This window comes from Peromyscus eremicus, chromosome 2 (genome assembly GCF_949786415.1).
Source record: "Peromyscus eremicus chromosome 2, PerEre_H2_v1, whole genome shotgun sequence".
In the NCBI taxonomy this organism is placed as follows: Eukaryota; Metazoa; Chordata; class Mammalia; order Rodentia; family Cricetidae; genus Peromyscus; species Peromyscus eremicus.
Genome location: NC_081417.1, coordinates 67,874,834 through 67,888,197, shown reverse-complemented (window position 1 = coordinate 67,888,197; position 13,364 = coordinate 67,874,834). Strand labels below are relative to the sequence as shown.

At 38.1% G+C, this 13,364-nt stretch overlaps 1 long non-coding RNA gene across 1 annotated transcript; it reads left to right on the top strand.

Annotated features, from left to right (window-relative positions):
* Window positions 1-203: 203 nt before the first annotated feature.
* On the top strand, window positions 204-9,336 carry LOC131904695 (uncharacterized). Its single transcript, XR_009377800.1, has 3 exons — window positions 204-288; window positions 5,237-5,317; window positions 9,097-9,336. It is a non-coding gene; the product is annotated as an uncharacterized LOC131904695 (long non-coding RNA).
* The last annotated feature ends 4,028 nt before the right edge of the window (window positions 9,337-13,364 follow it).

Sequence of the window (13,364 nt, the reverse complement as noted above, 5' to 3'; positions counted from 1 at the left end):
GTCCTTCCATGTGAGATAGGAAGAGTAAGTATTCTGCTTTCCTTACCATGGCCTGGAAAGTGTTAATGAAGCACAAGAAAGCTTTGTACTGAGTACAGTTTAGCCAAGTGTTGCCACCATTATTTGAGTAACTCACGCTTAACCCTACCACATCTTTTTCATGTAGTGTGCAAAGTAGACTCCTTGGCTTCTCTTTCTTCTAGGTTGTAGACGTGGAAGGTGGAGGTCACTCAAAGTTTGAAGGTGGAGTTAGAATATCTACCATTCATCTACTTGGCCTTGCCAAAGGTAGAAAACATGCTTTTTTAAGCTATATTAAGGGGTACCAAATTTAAACTGCTTCAAACAAATATGGTAGATTTAAAGAGGAAATGGGAATTACGGATGGAAGCTACCAAAAGGAAGATTTGGATTAATATTAATAAAAACATCCTAATATTTATGTTATAATATAGTGGATGGTAAAGGATCTTTAGAGTGCATTGAGTAGTTCCTGGTACATTGTAAGGAATTCTTAATAAGTAATTAACTCATCTAAGTTATTTTATGGGCAGTGTGGTATAGGCATGGTTGTAACTCAGTAAGAATTATAAAGTGCCCCTTCTCTGTCCTCAGGAACTGAGACTCTCTGCTTACAGAGTTAGGGGAACTGCCCTCTGAAGCTGTATGGGCATGGAGGGAGGTTCTTTTACTTTTGATCTAAAAAAACATGCCATTCAGGCTCCGAGCACATCCCCAGCAGGAGCCCTTCCTCTCTCTCACTTACCCCCTTCGTTCCCCTACTCAGTTTCATTTCTCCTTTCACCTTATACATGTGTTCATGACTTAATGGAACCTGTAAAATCCAAGAAGCGCAAATGAGAGACAAGTACAATGGCTAGCTTTCTGGGATTGGTTTCATTTTCTTACTGTGATTATCTTCAGTTTCATCTTTTTTTACCTGCAGAAAACATATCTTCGTCCTTCTCTAGGGCAGAAAAAATTTTCATTGTGTGTACATTGCACATTTTCTCTATCTATTCCTCTGGTTTTTGTAGCATGAATCTTAAAGAGTCTTTATTAATAAAACAAACCTGGAGCCAAGTACTGGGGTGAACACTGGAAGATCAGAGAGACAGAACAAGCCACAGCTAACCTCACCTGGCCAACTTCTCAGCTAATCTTGTTTCCTCAGACTGGAAGCCTCTGTGTCCTCATATCCGAATGGCTTTCAGCTGAACTGTGCTGCTCAAAACCTAAAAACTTAACCAGCCAAATGCTTAACCAGCCAAATGCTTCTAGTTTCTGGTCTTCACGCCTTATGTATCTTTCCTTTCTACCATCACTCCCTAGGATTAAAGGCTCGCTTTCTGGGATTAAAGGCATGAGTCACCATGCCTGGCTGTTTCCAATGTGGCCTTGAATTTACAGAGATCCAGAGGGATTTCTGCCTCTCAAATGCTAGGATTAAAGGCGTGTGCTACCACTGCCTATCCTCTGTTTAATATTGTGGCTGTCCTGTTCTCTGACCCCAGATAAATTTATTAGGGTGCACAATATTTTGGGGAACACAATACCACCACAGGTTTTGGATTCCTAGTTCTATAAATTAGCTCTTGGGAACAATGCTATAATAAACATTGATACTCAAGTATGTCTGGGCTCTGTTAAAAATCAGATTCAATTTATTTGAAGTATGTAAGACTATTCATGTTTTTAAATCTTTTGTATTAGCTTTAGAAGGTTGTTTTCTAAACATTTGTCTATTTTATCTAAATCATAAGTTAATTGGTTCAGGATTTTTTTTTTCTTCCTAGTATCGTATTCCTGACTGGTTTCTGTAGGGTTCCTAGTGGCGATCTCTTCTTTGTTCTAGGTGTTCAATTGTTTTCTTCTCCCTCTCCTTCCTGAGTCATGCCCAATGCTTGACATCTTTTCAAGGAACCAGCCTGTGGTTTGGTTGATTCTCTACTATATGTGTGTTTTCTATTTCATTAATTTTCCTCTTAATTATACTCTTCTATCTTTTAAAGCTTATTTTGGTATAGATACTGAGGCCATTTATCATTGAGGTCATTTATTTTTAGTTTATATCTTTTATTTTAATGTAAGCTTTCAGACCCATTTTCCTTTCAATGTTCTTTATCTAAGTTTTCATTCTATTCAGCATATGTTTAATATATAAGGTTACTACTACTTTTTGACCTAGAGATTATTTAGAATGATATTGTTTAATCTGCAAAAAATTATAGAGTTATCTTTTTGTAGCAGATATAGAACTTAATTTGGCTATTTTCTTTTAAATCGACCTTCCTAATGCTTTGATATAGTTCTTCATGTTGTGGTGACCCCCAACCATAAAATTATTTTCGTTGCTACTTCATAACTGTAATTTTGCTACTGTAATAAATTTTAATGTAGATATCTGTGTTTTCCAGTGGTCTCAGGCAACCCCTGTGAAAGGGTCTTTCTACCCCCAAAGGAGTTGCGATCCACCTCTTTTATTCTTAGTGATTTTTTCCCTGAATATACAATCAATTATGAGACTTAAATTAATGCTTTCCATACTGGTGTTCATTTATTACTTTTAGTTTTATAAATTTTTTTACATTATGCATTTCAAAACTCTGTTGTTGAATACACCTTGGTGCATGGGCTGACTTTTTGGAGCCTGGGGCCTATGCTGAGACACTTTGCTCAGCCTTGCTGTATGGAGGAGGGACTGCACTTGCCTTGGCTGAGTCTGCCAGGCTGGGCTGACTCCCCAGGGGAGACCTTGCCTTGGAGGAGGTGGGAGTGGGGGGTGGGTTGGGGGAGAGGGCTGGGGGTGGGAGGAGGGAGGACGGGGGAATCCATGGCTGATATGTGAAATTAAGTTAATTATAAAATAAAAATACTATAAAACAAGTTTAGAAATTGTCTTACGATCTTGGTAAATATAATTTTTTTATTAATAAAAAAATCTTAAAATTTACCTTGACTAATATTTGCATAGCTCCATCAACTTTTAGCTATTGTCTGCATATGTCTCTTCTAATCTTTTACTTTTTATATTTCTGCATCTCTAGCTTAAACATGTGACTTTTGAAAGTAGCCATGACTTGATTTCATATTTTTATTTAGGTTCAATAGTATTCAGTACATATAATTCTATAAGTGATATACACATTTATATTTGTACCTTGGTGTGGCAATTTATCTTTTATTTGGCCCACATGTTCTGTTTCTTTTCTTTTTGCTTCCATTCTTTTGGATTAATGAAGTTCTTTTGTTAGTATTATTATTCAGTTTTCCTCTCGACTAAATTTTTTCACTTGGTCTTTGATGGCTAGCTTAACACTTAGAACATGCAAACTTAAGACTGTTATTGATTCAGTGACACTGTTAGGTGCTTCCAATTGACTAGCTTTACTTGTTTACTACATTTTGTGTTATTCTACATATCTTCAGAACTCATAAGTCTAGAATCATCATTACACTAGAAATGCATGTGCCTTTACTCTTACCTATTCTTTTCATTGACGTTTGTTCTTGTATTTCAGTGCTTGGAGAAATAATAATTGCGGGGCATTTACCCACCAACCCCACAGTTCCCCAGAGTTTTCTTGGGTACGAGCAACAGGAAGTATTAGATAGAAGAATTTAGATTGTGGAGATAAACAGATAGAAAATACAGGATAGCCTCGAGAGGGCCTGGAACCTATTCCAATGGGCCCTGACTGTCACTGCCCCAGGGTTTTTATAGAGACACCAAGGGGTGGAGCAAAAGACCTCCCTGCAGCACAGCCAAGTGCAGACCATCTCAGACACCTGCACTCAGGCTCTATTCGGACCTGCTGGGTAAAGCCACGAGGAACCTGAAAACGGGCTCCTACAAATAATAATTATTATGTTTAATTATTTAATAAATACAATTAATAAAATTATTGTTAATAATAATTATTATTTTGAGTATCTTCCTTTTTGTGAAGATTCGATGGTGATTCTCTGAGGATCTTTTATATCTAAAATATTTTTACTCTTTCACTTTTTAGTAAAAGAAAACTTTTAAAACTTCAAATTAATTTCAAACTTACAAAAAAATTAGGCAATAAAACAAGATGGGTTGGAGAGATGGCTCAACAGTTAAGATTAATTACTGCTCTTGCAGAGGACCTGAATTTAGTCCTCAATGCCCACATCAGTCCGCTTACAACTGCCTAATTTCAGCTCCAATGATTCTGATGCCCTCTTCTGGCCTCTGAGGGTACCTGTACTTACATGCACATATCCACACAAAGACACATAGACAGATAGGCACACACAGAGAGAATTCAAAATAAAATGAATCTTTAAAATAAATAATAATACGAGGAAGCCTATATTCTCACTCAGATTTCCCCAGATGCTAGTATTTTATCACACTTGCCTTATTTCTGTTTGTGTGTATCATTTTAAATAATTTGAGAGTAAAATATGATAAGATGCCACATTACTCCTGAATATTCTAAAATATGTTTCCTAGAAGCAAAAACACCCTCCCAGAAACCCAAAGTATATCTACCAAAATTCATATTCTCCATTAGAAATCTGCCCAAGAATATCTCTTACATCTCACATAGCACAGTTCAGGTCTCTTCTCATGGGAGATACTCTTTCCTTATCTTTCAGTATGTTAGTATTTGGGGAAAATATCATCTCATTGCTTTATAGAAGACTCTCAGTTTAGATTAGTCTAATGCTTCTTAATGACTGGATTAAGCTCTGTATATTTGTGAAAAAAAAAACACAGAAATGGTGGTGTGTTCTCATTGTTCATATCAGGAATTACACAATCTTCATTTAGTCTCTCCCTGTGGGATCAGATTTTGTTACCTGGTCAAACAGTGCCTGCAAAGTTTACCTACTCTATTAGTAACTAACAATTACTACTTATCAATACATAAACATTTTATATTTATAATTAATAATTTTTATAGGGAAATCTTTGAGATGATGTAAACATCCTGTTTCCTAACAAGCTTTCTTTCATTAACTTCCCCCATTAATTGATGACTTGTTTTACTTAACTCAATTTCTACTATGATGATTACTAAGTAATAATTTTCTAAGTCCATTTATTCTTTATTTACTAATTGGTATGCTATTTTATAACCCAATTTCCCTCCTTTGAGTTAAAAAAATAATTTGTGTCAATATGTCTTCAGTGGTTCTAATTTTATTCATGGACTTATGACCTATGACTGTAACTACTTGTTTGATGCTCTGATTTGGACAGGTTTGAACATGGACGGGAGGGTTGGAGACTACTGTCAGGTGGCCGGAAGGCATCCTTTCAAGCTGGCCTCACGAACTTTTGGTATGAGTTTTGAGTTTTGGTATGAGCACTTTAGTTTTTCGTTACCAGGACGCTCCTGGCTTATCTTGTACTTCCCTTGCTGAGCCCTAGAATCTTCCATCTTTCTAATAGAATCTAGTTCCTTTCAGTAGAGAATGTTATTTTAGAAATCAAGATCTGAGTACAAGATACATTTCCATACATGTGTCATAGATTCAACTTCCCTTTGGCAAGAGGAACTAGGAAATAGATCCACATATACATCCACACATTCCATCAATCTATATCTGTTTATTTGTAAAGCCATGAGCTCATGCTGGCACATCCAGTTCCAACCCAACGCTTCTCCATGGTTCCAATAGTTTATACTGAAACTATAAAATCTAGGTTGATTACCTTCTATGTATTTACTTATTTACTTAGTCTCCCTGTAAGGGGCCACTGCTACTCCCCGTGGAGCCATTCGGCAAGAACTGGGGAATATGCCCTTCCCGAATCAATGCTTTGTGAATGGGGGGAGTGGATTTCAGGACCCACTCACCACTCCGCTGATTGCCTTTGTAGAGTGAACAATGTTCATAACCTGCCGCAGTCCTGCCAGTTTGAGCCTGATCCTGATCCTGATCCTCACAGTTAACCTATAATTCTTCCCTTAGTATAATTAAAACTAAAGTGTGATACTGACAGGAACGGCACAGAGATAAAGCATTTTATCCCAGAAACCATTTCATTTTATTTTTGCTTAGCTGAAGTCTCATGTGTGGATTCTCTAAAGTTAATTATATTTTTAGGAATAGAAAGCTCAAGGAAAATTTGGATGTGTTACCCTGCTCTGCTAAGTCCTGGTGTTGCTGCAGCTGGCACACAGCATGCCTTTGGGTTCAGAAAGTTTAGAAAAAAAAGAGGTGAGGGAAAACCTCCGAATGATATAAAGTACCACAGTTAGGGAGATGTGACATGTAAGGAAGGGAGAGAGCTCAAAATATACCAACCCAATAACATATAGGAAGAAGCTGAAGGGAGCCTGATTGGCTTATAGAGAATTTCAAGGGAGTTATGAAATTCTTTAATTTCCTCATCTAATCTTCTGAAAAGCTCTCAAATAGCAATTTTAAAGTTCAACTTGAATGACATTGCCTCATGAACTCTTTCCCAGTGTCTACTACACAACTCCCATAGTCTCGGCCCCAAACCATGTCAGAAATTTGGGTGTTATATGTCACTGAAGTGAGCCAGAGGGGGAAAGATGGAAAAAAAATCCATCCAGAAATTCATCTGAGAGTTCAGGGTACAACAGTTAGAATAATCACAGCTAGCATACATGTCAAGTACTCACTATGTGCCAAGCACCATTCTACATGCTTTCCATGTGTTCGCTCGCTTTTCTTCACCACGGCACCATGCATGTACAGTATCGCTATCATCCATGCTGTTCAGATAACAGACTCAGATGAACTGAACACTCCTGGGGTACCACAGTTAGTGAGTGACTGTGTGGGTTATTCCAGACCCGGGAAACAAACCCTGGGAGCCTGACGTTGGGGTCCTTATCAATACTGTCGGAAAAAGAACTCTAATCTCCCAATCGTCACCTTCTGTCCAGGCATCCTGATTGTCCACATGGAAGTTGCTTTCAGAGGCATGAAGAAAGGTGCTTAAGGAACTAGATGCAGGGACAGGAAGACAGACACAGATATTGTGTTAACACTCTTCCCGGAGAAGCATGAACTAATGTCTGTTTACCGCAGATAGGGGGTTGACAATGACCAAAGAAAGCATGCTACCAAAGTCCAACTTGGTGAAAGAGCTTTGTTGGGATTACTTACAGGAGCAGAAATGACTCACAGACAGCTGCATCATCCAAAGCCCGCCCCAACATGGGTGACAGCTCATGGAAGCTGGAACCTGACACTCACGGCACAGCTTACACACAGCTCAACATATTAGTGTCTCTTCCAGAATGCTGGTCTATGTAGCTTCCAGAAGGCTCAGCTAGTTTGAGAGTAGCTCTCTACAGTCCTTACTGTTTACGGTTTATATAAACTTGGAGAAAGAGGGGCCTAGTGAATCTGGTTAGTTCCAGGAACTTCCTGAAGCTATTGAGTTGTTTACTTTCTGAGTTCCAATGAGCTTCCCTCCAGGATGGAATGTTTCACCTCTCTTTAGAACATCCTGTGTTTGATGAACTTCATTTCAAGATGGAATGTTTTATCTTAGAAGCAATTGCTACACAACACAGAGCCAGGTAGAGACCTGAGGGGAAACTCTAGAGAGGGGAGTCTCTAAACCCTATTCAGTTTTTGTTTAGTGAATTCTGGAGGTAACTGCTTTTCTAGCAATGAAAACATTGTGCCACTTTATGTCATAAAAGAAAAGATTTATTATATCACTAAATGTATTGTTGACACTTTAACTTTGGGGGATTTTCTAAGAATTGTGATTTCCCCCCCCCCAGAATTATATAGCTTTGAGAAGGTATATTGAAGAGTTTTTAAATTAGATAATGAAGTGAATCCCTCCTAGGGCTCAGGGCTATACTACATAGTTTTTCGTTTTAGAGTTGTATCTGTCTGTCCTAGAGTTGGTGGATTCATTAGTTGTACTATATTTACTTGAATCACAAAGAAAAAATGTAATACCTCTTTGGGTTGTTATAAGAATATTGTTATAATTTCTACCCCAATGTACTTCATATGTTGTTTTCAGAGGGTCCAGATTATATGTTGCTGGATATTTAAAGGAGCAGGTGGAAACCTAAATTGGCTGGGGCCATGTTCATTCCACTGATGTTTTGTCATCCCTTATAGATGGATACACCAAACAGGCAGAGGTAAAACAGGTCACAGCAAGTTACAATGAATGTTAACATTCTCTAACAGACCTGTGGAAGCTTGGTTCCTTTCTTTAGAAATGTTTGGTAGACTGGGAATCTTTAATGAATGTAATGGTATGATTTACATGCCCCCCCCCAAAATACATGTGTGTAGTTGGAATTTTCTTTGGGCTACCAACCAGCTCCCAAATAAAGACAAAGAGACTTATTATTGATTATGAATGCTCAGCCTTAGCTTAGGCTTGTCCCACTAGCTCTTTTAACTTAATTTAACTTGTTTCTGTTCATCTGTGTTTTGCCTCAGGGCTTTTTACCTTTCTTTCATTCTGTATGTCCTACTTTCCTGCTTCCTCTGTGTCTGGATGGCTGCCTCCTGGAGTCTCTCTCTCTCTTTTTCTTGTTTGAGCCTAAATTTCTCTTCCTACTTACTTTCTCTGCCTGGAAGTCCCACCTATATCTCCTCCCTCACTATTGACTGTTAAACTTCTTATTAGATCAATCAAGTGCCTAGGCAGGCAAGGTAAAACAATACATCTTTACATAATTAAACAAATGCAACACATCTTTGCATAGGGAAACAAAAATTCCACAACATTTCCCCCTTTTTGTCTAAATAAAAAGAAAAGTTTTGGTTTTAACACAGTAAGACTATATATGATAAGAACAATTATTAAATAAGAATTACATTTACAATATCAAGTCCATTTGCATTTGGCAAATTCAGAGTAAATACTCCATTATGTATCCTATCTTGGTAAGTCCCAAGTTGTGTACCTAATTTATTTCCTATCCTAACTGGTATTACCAACCCCACATTATCTTTTTAGACCTCAAAACATTTTCTTAGATAAACAATTTGTTTTTTTTTTGTTTCTCAACCTTATAAGCCTTACATCTCTGATATGAGTTTCTTTTCTGAATTTGGTAACAAGGAAAACTGTAACTATCTCATCTTTAACTCCGTCAGAGACCCAAGAAGGATATACTATTACCTGAGTAAACAGGAAGTGCAGAGCAAGCAACCTCCAAAACTATAGAAATAACAAAGACATCTGGATGCCTGGACAGTCACCCAAGGTTCCTCTGCAATGTTGGGGTGTCATCTTCAGCCTACAGGCCTAGAACAGCTGACAGACTTTTCTGTGAAGCAAGAATCTCGAAGGACTGTCTTGCTTTGTGTTGGCAAAGGTCAGCAGTCTCTTCCCTTTGTGTTGTCAGCTGTCGAGGCAAGGGCAGTCTCTCGCCTGAATGGCTGGTTCTACCACATTGAAAGTGAACTCCATATGGAGGTTCTTCAATGATCATCGTCCTTTTATGAAGTAGATTGGTGCTACCAGGAGCAGACATGTCTCACTGTTATGAAAAGCCTTAGGTTATTAAACATCTTAAATGTCATATTTTGTAGGTCTCTGAAATGTTTGAAGATCACTCACCTATCTAAAATATATTAGTTTAACCTCGGAAACATACCTAACATGACTACGAGTTTGATTGTTATAGATGACTAGCTACTAACCTGCCTTTTTAAATTATCCTAAACAGTTTGCAATAATAGCTTTTAAGGACTAGAGCTTTATATTACATTTTTATATGAGCTGCATATGTATAATACCTTAAACAAGAGTAGAAACATATATACAATATAACAAAAATAATCTTAAATTTGTATCAATATACAAAAATCCATACCAATGTAAAATATTTGAGATGAATAGTTGTTTTTTTATCCTATATTCCTTTATCCCCATTAAATTCTGACAAACATCCATAACTCACCAAATGACCAAAACCTACCCACCCACTTGGGAATTCGACTTTCATGTTCTCTAGACTGCTTCCTGTTGTCTGGGGGTAGTGGCATCCCCAGGGGACCCTGAGAAAATTGAGATAATGATCAAATTATAAGAAAACTAGCTTTAACATTTGTTGTCTGCCGTGGATATTGCTCTGTATAAATAAAATGCTGATTGGCCAGTAGCCAGGCAGGAAGTATAGGCAAGACAAGCAGAGAAGAGAATTCTGGGAATAGGAAGGCTGAGTCAGAGAAATGCTGCCAGCCACTGCCATGACAAGCAACATGTAAAAGATACCGGTAAGCCATAAGCCATGTGGCAACTTATAGATTAATAGAAATGGGTTAATTTAAGATATAAGAACTAGATAACAAGAAGCCTGCTGCGGCCATACAGTTTATAAGCAATATAAGTCTCTGCGTGTTTACTTGGTTGGGTCTGAGTGGCTGTGGGACTGGCGAATGAGAGAGATTTGTCCTGACCATGGGCCAGGCAGGACCAGGAAAACTCTAGCTACAGTTGTCCAGTCTTTGTGTAATGGGAAAGTACAAGGCTTATCTGAAGTCCTGGTCTATGAGGCTGAACTACCTCAGCTAGCTGCCTTGAAGTTGTTCTGAATGCAGATCTCTGAGGAAACTGCAACAGAGGCACTCTGAAAGGCTAGACCACCTGGGTCACCGATTTTCATTGGTGTCTGGTCCCCTTGCTCTGAAAACGTACAAACTTTCAAAGTTAGCATACATATCCACATTAACACAAGTACAGACTGTGTTCTACACAAACCAGCCAAAGATGTGTTTTTGTTTTATGTTTGAGTAGGTAAAAGACATCTGTCAACTTTATGAGTTTCTTTGGGTTGTATAATCAAACCTCCATCCATGCCATATAAAAGGATGGCATTTAATAACAAGTCATGAGGACTCTGTAACCAACAAGATTTATCATGTCTCATCTATTCTCAGAGCTGTTTCTAGCCAAGGGATCAGCATATATATCACCCATCATTTAGTTTTTCTAGATTCATTTATTTATGTCTGTAGCCAAGATTTTCAAGGGGTCTTCCCCAATCAAATCTGGACTCTACTAATTTTGAAGGAATTCACAGCCTTTCATTTCTTGTGGAAAGAAAAGCATAACCTCTCTATCAACACAATATATTTTCTGAATTCCATTTTAAAGCTAAGACATCCCTAAAGTATCTAGGCTGGTTTAATTTTTACAATCTCATGTCTTTCAGCAGCTGTCATTTGCTCATCAACATTAAAAAAATTTAATGTCAACAAAGCACCATATATGATCCAGACTGCCTGTGTATTTCCCATCTTTATATGCCTTTTTTTTCCTTTATATTACTTTACTCTTTCTTAAAGCCTTTACTTAATTATTTGTAAACTATTTATTTTTCTTATGACTATCTATACTAATTGCCTTTTCTTTCTTAAGCATCTATGCACACTGTAACCCATTTAAAGGCTTTTTTGGTCTGGATCTGTTTCACTGTGCACCTCTAGCGTTATCTGACATGTGAGCCAAACCTTATACTATTAAGTGAAGAGCTGCATTTAACTGAGAGCTGCATCTAACTGCCCCAGCCCTAAGAAGTTGGTGTCTTCACTGTAGCAGGTGTTTTCACTTAGCTTGCTGTTTCTATTTAGCATACTGGATGCTCAAGTGCTCTACTGCACACTGTGCCTCTTAAAGGGGCCATATCAGTTGGGTTGATTGTTTGATTTGCTTTGGTTTGGTTCTTTTCCAGTTTTCTCAGGCCCTATGTGGAAATTTGGGCCCCACATTGGGTGCTATTTGTAGTTGGAATTTTCTTTGGGCCACCAGCCAGCTCACCCCCCAAAAGACACAGAGACTTATTATTAATTATGAATTCTAGGTCATAGCTTAGGATTGTCCCACCAGCTCTTTTAATTTAATTTAACCTGTTTCTATTCACCTATGTTTTACCTCAGGACTTTTTAACCTTTGTTTTGTTTTATATGTCCTACTTTTCTGCTTCTTCTGTGTCTGGCTGGCTGGCCCTGGCATCTCCCTGGTGTCTTCCTGGCATCTCCTTTTGTTTCTTTCTTTCTTGAGCTTAAATTCTTCCTCCTACTTACTCTTCCTGCCTAGAAGTTCCACATATACCTCTTCCCTCACTATTGGCCATTCATCTTTTTATTAGACCAATCAAGTGCCTTAGACAGACAAGGTAAAACAGCAACGCATCTCTACATAATTAAACAAATGCAACACATCTTTACATAGCTAAACAATTACAACATATCTTTGCATAATTAAACAAATATTCTTCAACACATGTATTGGTAACTGAATGTATAAATTCATGGAATAATGGTACTAGTGAGCAATATCTTTATGTGGTAACTAGGGTTAAAAGAAGTCATGGGGGTAGGGACCCTACAGTGTTATTTGTGATTTCATAAGGACAGGAAAGGCAATCCAAGGCAGCACACTTGAACTAGCTTGCCATCTGATGCCCTGTTATGTTATCATATACCAACAATGCCCCTAACAGTAGATGCCAGCACTGTGTTTTTGGACCACTCAGTCTATAGAAACACAAACCAAAAAGCCTTGTATTTTTTTTATGAATTACTTAGTTGTAGTGTTCTTTGATAGACACAGAATGTGGGCTAAGACAAATAACAAAAAGAGACATGGAGGAGAGCATGAGCCTGTTGACATGTCTCTGCTAGACGTTAGCATCTGGGAGTTTATGACCTTGTAAATGGATAAGCAAGTGGACAAGAGGAGTCTTAGCACTTTCCAAGTGTAGTTCAGTTTCACTGAGTGTTGTGATCATTTTGTAAACCTGCAGAGTTTCAAGGAAGAGCTAACCAAGGCATCTCTACCTCCATGGAGGTCACAGTCTAGTTGGTCTACATGTAGGTGCCATAGGCAAAACTCAGGGGAGGAATGACTTCTCAAGCAGTCAGCCTAGGGGTACTGGTCATATTCTAAGTACTGGTTCATTTTTATTGAAATTTCTTTTTGTCGAACCACTACCACCACCTTTCCAGCCCCAGCATCACCATCATCATCACTGCCAACATGACAAGAACGAACAATTACTACACTTCTACCCAAACCTCTGCCTATGATTTCCTTTTTCCTTTTTGTACTACCTTGGGATTTATCTTCCTTTGGAGCCCAGATGCATATTTTAAAAATGTTTATTTCTATATGGTCTAACATGTGCATTGGAAGCAGTGAGGAAAATCAGTTAATTCCAGCTCAGTCTGCCACATTTCTGGCTTTCTCCCATAAATATGCTCTTATCCATTTAATATGCCTTTAGTGATGTTCTGATGTGTGGCAGTATCACTCTAGGAGTTAGAAACTACGCCCCCCACACACAAACCTCCAAACTCTTGCCTTCACTGAAGCTTAAATTCCTGAAGAAAAATACATTAGGCTTTCTATGTCACAA